The 11,089-nt window shown below is 41.5% G+C and overlaps 1 long non-coding RNA gene across 1 annotated transcript; it reads left to right on the forward strand.

Annotated features, from left to right (window-relative positions):
• Positions 1–4,521: 4,521 nt before the first annotated feature.
• LOC147958782 (uncharacterized) lies at positions 4,522–9,871 on the forward strand. The gene is made up of 2 exons (XR_015612120.1): positions 4,522–4,917; positions 9,601–9,871. It is a non-coding gene; the product is annotated as an uncharacterized LOC147958782 (long non-coding RNA).
• Positions 9,872–11,089: the final 1,218 nt, after the last annotated feature.

Consider the following 11,089-nt stretch of genomic DNA (forward strand, 5'->3'; position numbering starts at 1 on the left):
AAGATGGCAAAACCCTTAACAAAACACATGTAGAGCTCATGGGCATAGCATGCACACAATAATCATGGCAAAAATGACAAATATCTAAATGGAGCAGCAGTTCTGACAATTATCTCAAGTAGCACTCTTCCAACAGCATTTCGGGCATCAAGATGAACTCAAATGAAAATGATGCAATGAGATGAAATGATGTACTCTCTGAGACGAACATTTTGATATGCTATATGCCGAAAACGGAGCTACGGATGAGGAGATACGACATGATGAACAAGGGCACTTGAATCTGGAAAAAACGGGGACTTGGAAGAAAAACTGGACCTCCAGATCTAGGGTTACTGTAGGGTGGATCTGGGATCCGGCGACGACACTGTAGCGGCGGAGCAAAACGACGGCGAGCTGCGAGCTCGCTCCGGCGAGGTGACGCCGGGCACCCGAGTGCGGCGAGGGGCATGCGGCGGCGCTGTGGGGGCGAGGGCGGCCGGCGGCGAACTGCGCGAGGCCGGGCGGCGAGGGGCACGCGGCGGCGCTACTCCGGTCGGCGAGATCGCGGCGGCCGACCGGGCGAAGTACGGAGGCGCGCGGGCGGAGTCGGCGCCAGTTGCGGGGAGGACGAAGGCGGGCGGCAACGAAGTGCGGATGGGCCTCGGGGGCTTCCTGCGGGCCTGGCGGGCCTCGGGCGGCGACGGCGATGTGGGGCGCCGCGGGCTGACGTGGCGGCATCCCGTTGGTCGGCAGTGGCGGGCGGACGCGTCCGGTCCGCCCCGGACGTGTTCGGCGGCGTGGAGAGCGAAAAAAATAGGGTTTAGGTAGAATGGATCTGGGATTTTCGAGGAGGGGCCTTTAAATAGAGGTGGAGGGAGGTAGGAGAGTCCAAATGAGGTGCGGTTCTCGGCCACGCAACCGTGATCGAACGCTCTAGATGATGGAGAGGGTTTTGGTGGGTTTTGGGCCAACTTGGAGGGGTGTTGGGCTGCAACACACACGAGGCCTTTTCGGTCCCTCGGTTAACCGTTGGAGTATCAAACGAAGTCCAATTGACACGAAACTTGACAGGCGGTCTACCGGTAGTAAACCAAGTCCGCTTGGCAAGTCTCGGTCCAATCCAGAAATGTTTAATCCCCACACACGAAAGAAAGGTAGAAATGGCCACCGGAGGAGAACGAAACGCCGGAATGCAAAACGGACAACGGGGAAAATGCTCGAATGCAAGAGATGAACACGTATGCAAATGCAATGCACATGATGACATGATATGAGATGCATGACAACGACAACAACACACGGAGACAAAAACCCGAACCCGAGAAAATAAAATAACTTAAGGCCGGAAACGGCAAGAGTTGGAGTACATATTGGGTAAGTTACATCCGGGGTGTTACACATACGAAGTGCCCAGTGATCTCATTGACGAGTACGTCCGTATGAGCGAGTCTACATGCCTAGAGTCCCTGTATAAATTCTGCAAGGTTGTTATTTCTGTGTTTGGCCCCGAGTACTTGAGAGAGTCGACTCCTGAAGATACAACCCATTTGTTGGCAATGAATGCCAGCATGGGCTTCCTAGGGATGCTTGGCAGCATAGACTATATGCACTGGGAGTGGAAGAGCTGCCCTTCTGCTTGGCAAGGCAAAATAAGGGCCATGTCAGGGCTTGCACTGTCATACTAGAGGTCGTGGTGTCTCAAGATCTTTGGATATGTCACTCTTTCTTTGGCATTGGTCGGATCACACAATGATATCAACGTGCTTCAGCGCTTGCCGATGTTTGCTAGGCTTGCCGAACGCAACAGCCCACCGGTGAACTTTACTATCAATGGCCACAACTGCGACAAAGGATACTACCTGGGTGACGGAATCTATCCTCAGTGGACCACTATTGTCAAGACAATCCCCAACCCTGTCAGAGAGAAAAGGAAAAGATTTGCCTAAGAGCAAGAGAGTGCTAGGAAGGATGTCGAGCGTGCCTTTAGTGTTTTGCAATCTTGATGAGGCATCGTTCGGTATCCTGCTAATACCTGCAGCATGCAGAAACTGTGGGAGGTGATGACTGCTTGTGTGATCATGCACAATATGATCGTAGAAGATGATCAAGCCGGAACGTTTGTACGATCAAGGGTTTCAGTTTGAGGGTGAGAATGTTGTGTCTGAGCATGGAGGAGCGGCAACGTTTGACCAGTTCATCTAATTTCATCATGACATGCGTGATTGGAAAACTTACGTGCAAAATGATTTGGTTGAGCATATGTGGGCTCATATTGGCAACCAATAGATGTATCTTCCTTATTCGGCTTGCAAAACTACGTGAGACATTTTTATTTTTATTCAACTCGTAAAACTATGCTATTTTATTCGGTAAAACTATGTTATTTGACTATATGATTAAATGCAAAAATAAGCTATTTGTTAAAATAGGGCGGCCATGTGGGATATATGGATCGGCGCGTTGGACGCGCTGTTGACCCATATCTAAAATAGGATGGACGCCGGGTCGGCGGCCAACCTAAATGAACAAAAAACGAATGAAATCGCCGTCTGTTTGAGTCGGCCCGTTAAAGTTGCTCTTATTACGACTTTAAGGGTTCGTGATATAGAGGGTGTGCTAGATTTATAACGATTTTAAGGGTCCGTGATATAGAGGGTGTGCTAGAGATGGTCTAAGCAACGCGCTCACCGTCGATCGTAGTGAAGTCGGACTGCGCCACCTTTCGCAAAAGAAATGTCGAACTGAGCCACGGCCCACTGCGGTGGGCCTGATGAAGGACAAGGAAACAAACAGATCACCTGTTACTTCACTATAGTTGGGGAGTTTAGCTTCTGTCAGATTAGTAGCGATGTGAATGTTGTTAGCCAAGTTCGGTCTATCTAGCACACTGGACAGCAGTCAGCAGTGCATTCGAGACCAGACGATATTGTTGTGTTGTGCCGTGCAGAACATACAGCTATTCCTCTATCAACATATTCATCCTTTTCGCAAACAAAAAGGAAGATAAAAGTTGCGTCACACAACGTACTTGAGGAGATGATCCAGATTACAAGCCAGTCAATCAATATATTATAAGAGCGTTTTTTAGGGAATATTAAAAGCGTTTTCAATCAAGCCGAGCTTGGATTATTGAGCCTCTACCCGGGACAGGGGCCTCTAAGACTGCTCACAGTGGAGAGTAATATAGAATAGTAACTTGCCGATGTTACTGGTTTATATTACTACCTCCATAGTGAATAGTAACATATGAGTGGTATCATGAAAGAGTTTATTTATTAGGCTATAGACTCATTATGCCTTGAAATGTGTGATGTTACAGTAACTACCTAAGTAACCACAAATCCCTCTCTCCTTATTAATTAGCTGCCACATAAGCAATCTTGTATTGAAATGTGTGATGTTACTAGTTAAGTTACTCCCACTGTGACTAGTCTAATCGGTTGCCAGTTCTCTGGTGCCCACGCACCCGCAAACTAGGCCGGCCCAGGTCACCTCGTTCCCTTCTCCCTCCCGCCTCGTTCGCTTTGTTCGCTCCATCTCGGTTGCCCGATCGACAATTGGCCAGTTGACCGGTCAACCATTGAAAAAAAGTTCAGAAAAGGGTAAAAAATCATGAATTCAAAAAATGTTTATGAGAATTGAAAGAAAACGCACACACCTAAAAATGTTCATGAATTTGAAAAAGGTTCATCGATTTTGAAAAAAGTTCATCAAATTTGAAAGAGTTCATCGATTTTGAAAAAAGAATCACCAAATTTTAAAAATAGTCCATCGAATTTGAAAAAAATGATCGACTTTTAAAAAAAGTTCATCAGTTTTGGGAAAATCATCGATTTTGGCAAAAAGATCATTGAATTTGAAAAAATGTTCATCAATTTTGAAAAAAGTTCATTGAATTTGGAAAAAAAGTTCATCGATTTGGATAAAAGTTCATTGAATTTGAAAAGGTTCATCCAATTTCACGCATTTAAGAAAAGGAAAAAAGAAAAGAAAAAAGAAACAGGAACAAGAAGGAAAAGAAGAAGGAAAACCACCCCGAAACTGACCAGCGAACCGGTGAAAACTGGTTTGGGAAGCTTCTTTCCAAAACCAGGCTCCCGCAACCTGTAGAAAGAAATAAAAGAAGGGAAAGAACCCAAGCCGTTCGTTGTCCCGGTGATTAGTGCATTGTTGTCTCAGTCGAGATCTCCCGAGCTTGAACCCTCGCTTTGCGCACACCCTTTTTGCTGGAGTTTGAACGGAAAAAATAAAGAAATGGGCCAGCCCAGCGCGACGAGGGGGTATGCGCCCGTTTGCGCAAAGTGAAGAAACGTGCGCAACAAGCGCCATTTTGGATTTTTCCTCTACCCGGGCCAACCTTGCTTTCTATTTTTAGATAAAATGGGCCAGCCTTGCTAATCCTACATTATGGACCAGACCGAGCTATTTTTCGGAAAGAAAATGGAGCCCGGCCCAAATTTCGGATCGGCAATTGTTGGGTTGGAATGCGTGCCCATGCCCATATTTCTCTCTCCAAAAAGAAACAGGATTAGGGTTTTATTGTTTGTCCGTCTAGATCTGTCTGAGCCCTAGGCTCTTCTTAGACCAGATTTGCTTGAACCCTAGGCTATTCTCAGATCACCACACCCCTTGTGCCCCCACCACACTATTCGATCTTATTTTCCCCGAGATCTTGCCCACATCGCCTTCTCTCGCGTTATCCTTGATCCATCAATAATCGTCGTTCTATTGGCCAATCGTCAGACATTGTGTTGGCGGCGCCGCCCCACGGAAGAACAACGCGGGGTGAAGGGGTTAGAAACGACGGCAGGTTGCAAGGGGCCTGGAGAATATGGCGCGGCGGCCGGAAGTAGTGCCAACGCGTCCCACCAATGTTGGGACGCTATCCGGCCCTAATTCATCGGTCCCGTTGTATGGTTGCTTCCTCGCGATCAGGTCAACGCCCAACCTAGTGAGCTCCTTTTATGTCCATCCTTAACTTGCACTGCGCTAGTTTAGTGTTGTGAGCAATCATATTATATATGTACCAATGTATATAAGCATGTAGTATCTGCTTTGACATTATGTAACAACAAGTACAACTCAAAAACTGTGATTCGATTTGTGTGGTATTAGTCATATCCTATTTATATAGCAATTGTTTGATTAAAACCTTTTGTTGAGAACATCCTGAAGACACCACAAATGGTTTTCAAAATAGGGATGCATCTATTCTAGAATGGCAATACCTATTTCGTGTTGCTAATTTGTTCTTGGGTGAGTGGACAAGCAAAGTATGATAGACTAATGATGCAACTGAAACAGACAATGCCAAAGTTGATATAGTTTTGCTTAGAAAGAGGCGCCCATCATAAATTTGATATATATTCTTACCAAGAATGTGTGCACAATAATTTGCAAAGGGAAAATCAATCCAAGTATAATAGGCTAATGATGCCCCCAAAATCGACAACAATAGATTTTATCAAGTTTTGCTTAAAAGAGGCCATGAACCTAATACAAGTACTTAGGAGTATATCTCATTGAAGCACTCGGTCCTGCTGGTGCTTGGTTTTTTAGGTTCCACATGAATATGCATTAGTCACATGTTTGCATTAGTCACATGTTCTTTCATATCTCGGTGAAACTATTGTTCTGTTTGATTGTTTATCACAATTTGTGGTTTGTTGTTGCTTTTCATATGATGATGGTTTGTGGGATGCCGCTAATAATGAGATTGTCATAAAATGGCCTAATTGTTGTTAAGTGTCATGTGTATCCATAAATTTCTAGGTAGTTATCATCCATTTACACTTTATGCCTTGGATATGCACATGGTTGTGTTTGTTTATTAGGAATGGTAGGCCGAGTAGGTGATTGTGGCGTGACTGCGAAAAATTGTACTTGATACCCCATAAATAATTCCATCCCCCTATTTTAACTTCACAAACATGGCATTTGCTTCGTGCATGTGCGCTACTTCATATGGACTAAAAAGGTAATATTTTTCTTTTGATGCCTGATAAAAAGTAAAAGGAAAATACATCACCCATCCACAAGCTTATTTATATTTTTAAACATCGCAATGTGAGAAAAATATTAATCACTTGCTTCTTTATCAGAATCAGATTTTATGAAAGAATAACCAAACAAGTAACTTTGGACACTTTCTCTTAGCTAAATATGTTTGTTTCTAGATGTTAGATGCCTTGGTTAGCAGCATAACTATTTCTAGATTCTACAACATGTGGTGGAAGCTAGTCATAAGGTAGGGATTAATAAGTGCAACCAAGAAGTAAGCATGGGTTTGGAATTGCAAAATAAGTTCTCAACGTGTCCATGAAGACACATCACATGTTTAAATACTCTTGTGTGCTAGCAAGGTCTGCATATTAGTTTGTTGTTTGTTTGCCGAGGGTAACATAGGTTCTTTTATGTGACATATATTCCTTGAAAAAATAAAATAAAATGAACATATAAAGTTTTTTCTTGACTTGACCAATGAAATAATTTATTTGTTGCACATTTGTTTATTCCATGTTATTTGATCTTCTTATAGATCTTGTCCTTTGCATATGCATATTTCTTACTATTCAACAATTTCTCATCTCAAATTTTGTGTTTCTTCCTTATTTTTATTTCTCAATTGGCTTCAATGATTATGCATAAAGTCTCAATACTTCAATATTTGTAAGATGGTTTCTTATATATTTAACTTACTGTCAAGTAAGAGATGTTTTTCATGGTTATGTAGATTCATTCAACCTACCTAAATTTTTGATTAGGAAATTATTCACCACTTACCCCCCTCCCCCATTTTTTATTTGCATAATTGTAACTCAATGATACCCTGAATTTCTAATTTATGTAGACCACTACACTTACTAGAACCACACTGATGAGCATTGGATGCTAAGGAATTGTATTATTAATTAGTGATGTTTTTGTATGATAAAGTATGTGTGGCTACCAGCCATATTCCCTTCATATCACATAGTATACTTAGTTATAACAACAACCAAATTATGATATGATATTTCATATTTATTCTATAGCTAACAATGCAAATTCACACACAAGGTATTATCATCATTTTCATGCTATTAGTTATTTCAAAAATCTCTAGTTTTTTACCTCAACTTTATAGACCCTCTTTGAATTATCCTTTTGTAGACTTTTTGTTTTGAAGTGTCAAACATGTCTCGGAAATCATTTTTTGGCACTGGGCACAGTTTGCCTCCTCTCACCACCCATCTAATTGTAAGGGATAAAAAAGTATCTTATATGTGTCCAGGATTCTTTCGCTAATGTATATTTTCTACAAACATTGGAAGATCAAGGGCGAAGAGGGGAGGGGCGCAATGCATATAAGGAGCCTACATATTAGTTTTTTTTAGGAAAATAGTGACCACAATCGTTGCATGTGTGCATAGGATACTAACATTTTTATAGGTAGATTCATTGTATTCTATGATTGCTTTGTTGTATTTTTTATGACGGATAACAATGTACAAAGTGCATACTTGTTGGGTTCTTCCTAGTCATTTTGTGTTGGGTGTCTTCTGAATATGCTCCATTTGTTTTTTGTCCTATTTTTGTTGCATGCGGCAATTATTTAGTTGCTAATATGATGTCTGCCCTTTTGGTAGGGACTACTATTTCTATTGAAGTCAGATTGATTCAATGCCTACTCTTTTTTGTGTGAAACGAATTTATCTTTGTGATGTTACAACGATGTTATTTCATAGATAAAGGAATTATTGGCATATTGTGGATTATATTTTAACCAATACAATCAAGTGTGGAATGATTAGAAAAATTATGTGGGAAGATGTGCTTTTCATTCAAGTTACCTATAGAGAAAATAATTGACACTTGCTAAAAGTGAACAAGTTTATGTCGTTTTGTGTGAGTCCTAATCATTTTGTTTCCATGTCCATAGGTAAATTACAATAAAAAGGTCATGCTCATCCGAACATAAACTTTGTTCAAGTTATAGACATTATGATTAAAGTTCTAAGCTCATTTATGAGCAAATGGAATGACTGGATTATGCAAATTGTGTCTGGAGATAGAGTTGGAATTTAGGTCAGTGATGAGATAGGACCATATGTGTGCACTTACCAGGGACTTAGAAAGGGGACCCCATGCCCCCTTTGCTCTTATGTATGGCCTCCGGTGCAGTAGAATTTCTGTTTGATAGGGCAATTACAAACTAACTTACTAATTGAATTGGTCCTCGCCTAGTGGGTGGTGGTTTGCAGATGATACTATGTCACTACTACATGATAATTTGGAGCAAGCTAGAAACCTTGAATTTATTCCGTGTCTTTTTGAACAAATGTCAAGCCTGAAAACATTTTTTCACACAAGTGAGGCCTATTGTTTGTGCAAGGCACACAAAATACATAAAGCTTTGAGGAGATATTTACTTGTAAATTTGGTATACTTTGTATTAACTACCTTCAGATCCCAATTGAAAGAAAGAGAGAATTTGTATATGTGATTGGAATGAAATTGTTGGGAGGAATGAAGGTAGATTGGGGAATTGGCAAGGGATACAACTCTAAATGGGAGGCATACATTAATTCTCCGCTGACAGGTATACCAATGTACATCTTGCCTTTTTACATATTACCACATAGTGTTGTTGAGAAATGATACCACCTTGTTAATTTACCCCAGACTTGTTTTCCTAAAGATTCTGGAGGGTTGAGTATTCTTAACTTAGATATACTATGAATATTTCCTCCCATCCAAATGTCTTTGGAAACTCTTCAATGAAAGAGGTCCTTGGCAGGGATTTTTGACTAATAGATATTTAGCTTCTCAAATGGTTACACAAGCATCAACTCAAAAAATGGACTCAAATTTCTAGCAATAACTAATGGAAGTCAAAATCCTTTTTCTAAAATATTGTAGGATTCAAGTTCGAAATGGGGAAAACCTAAAATTTGGGAAGACACTTGGCCAGGAAGAACTAGCATGACTGCTCTTTCCCTAGGCTTTTCTCTATTTCAATGGAACCTAATATTTATATTCATGTAGTTTATACAAAGCTATGGTGGGTAACACTCTATTGCAAGGGGAAAATTTGAAGGAGATGTGCGCTTTTTTATCTCTAACTGATGGTGATTTTATGCTTGCATATTTGTTGCCATCCTGTAGTCAGATTACTAATAGGTCCTTGTATTCCACCATCCTGAAATTATGATGCAGTGCCTCATAAATTCCTATGGCAAGTAAGGTACCTTCGTGGATCTAAACTTTCTATGCATTGCTATTACGAAAAAAAGGTCCTACTCGTGACATTCTATTTAGAAGGGGGAGTGGTGAGATGCTAAATATTTGTTTCGTGCTGAAAATAACCTATAGATCATCTCTTCCTTTCGTGCACACTTGCTAGATACATGTGGAATATTGTTGGGGTGTGCTCTGAGTGTTTCTTGTCAGTTTTCAAGTGTGGAGGGTTGTTTTATATCTTGGTTTCCTAGTTTCATGGGTAAGAGAGAAAAATTATGACTGCTGGAGTGGCTGATGTGATTTGAAGCATTTGGAAGGCCAAAAAATGGCTTGTTATTGTGGGTGAGATGTTATGTTTGGGCTTGTTGTTGGATTAATTATTGGAGTTCATTATAGGTGAAGGCAGATACAAAATTGGACCTAGAGTGGAATACAAGACTAATGGCGCAAGTCACAACTCAAGTTTTGCAGGCGAGGGGTCGGTAAGCTTCGTGGATCCCCAAGTTGGGGTGTTGTTCCTCATCTTTTGTAGATTGATGGCTGAACTTGCTTCCGTTGCTCTGTTGCAAGTCTTTTCGTTCTTCTTTTCAACAGCTAAAGCTCTTGCTTCTTAGGTGTATCTCTACACTTACTAAGCTCCCTAGAAAAGGAGATCTCTAGTTGCTAAGGGCTATGATGAGTGCTTTGGGTCATGTTGTTAGCTGGTGGGAGGTTTTTCACTACTTGGGCCACCTCCCAGGTTATACATATCGCCTTTGGTGGGGGATAGATCACAGATGAGGGGAAAGGGGTGGTCATAGGTGGCATGCGTGGTGTCGTTTCCATGCTTTGTTGATGTGTGTCCCCGCTTGAGGGGTGCTCCTGCCAGCAAGCTCATCGTGCTTTGGTTAATGCTCCTTTCGTTGCCTTCTCAATTTTGGTTTGCATCTTTTATTCTTGTTCATTGGTTCTCTTTTTGTCATGAAATTGTTTTTGGTTTTGGTTTGAGACCATATCCTCCATTGGAGGCAGTGATGGGAGGGGGGGTTTAGGATGAGATACATTTGGGGTGTTCTAGTGGGACAACAATGACCCAGCATCTCACCTTGTCGACCATAGTCAGACTCAATGATGAGGAGCCACGACGACCCCAACTACAACTAAGCTCCACCACCCTAGTTCCCTTCTCCAGCTTCAAGATGCCTAGATGCATCCCAAAGAGGAGTTGAAAAAAAAGGTGAGATGTGATCCTTGCTTTTCTTGCCTACCATGGAGAGTGTAGGTTGCTGCTCTAGGGACGGTAGGTCATGTGATATGTGGCTTATATGAAGGACTAGTGGTAGCCCACCCTCATAATGGTGTGGTGGCAGAAGGAAGTCATGAATGACATCCTGGTCCAGCTTGTTAAGCTGGAATTAGTTCCACTATTCAGATTACACACATATTATTGGATTAAATGTCTTCTACTAAAAAGGGATTAAATTTGGGAGAAGTGTGCTGGCATTCAGACCAATGTATTGCGTATTTTTTGCCACACTCACCAATAACATGTCTGTTGTAATGCCTCGTTAAGAGATAATAAGACTGATTTTCCCAATCTACCTGGATATATTTCTCTCTTTTTATTTCCTCTAGAGGCTTGATTGTTAGTTAGAAGAACTTGTGACTTAAGTACTCTAGATATAATTCAAAATCTAAGTGATATTTGGTATATGTTTCCCCTCTATACGTTCATGTGTGAAATCTCCAACCATACATGTTCAGCCTTAGATGTAAAGTCATATCCACCTCTATCAACAACCTCTCCTAGAAATAACCGTTGAGTCAGGTTGTTAAATTATAGTTGCAATTCAGTGCTCCCTTTGCATGAGGCAAAACTGGCAACATCTAATCACCACTAGCAATG

Source organism: Triticum urartu, chromosome 7A, assembly GCF_056163025.1.
Source record: "Triticum urartu cultivar PI428250 chromosome 7A, HENAU_Tu73, whole genome shotgun sequence".
Lineage (NCBI taxonomy): Eukaryota > Viridiplantae > Streptophyta > Magnoliopsida > Poales > Poaceae > Triticum > Triticum urartu.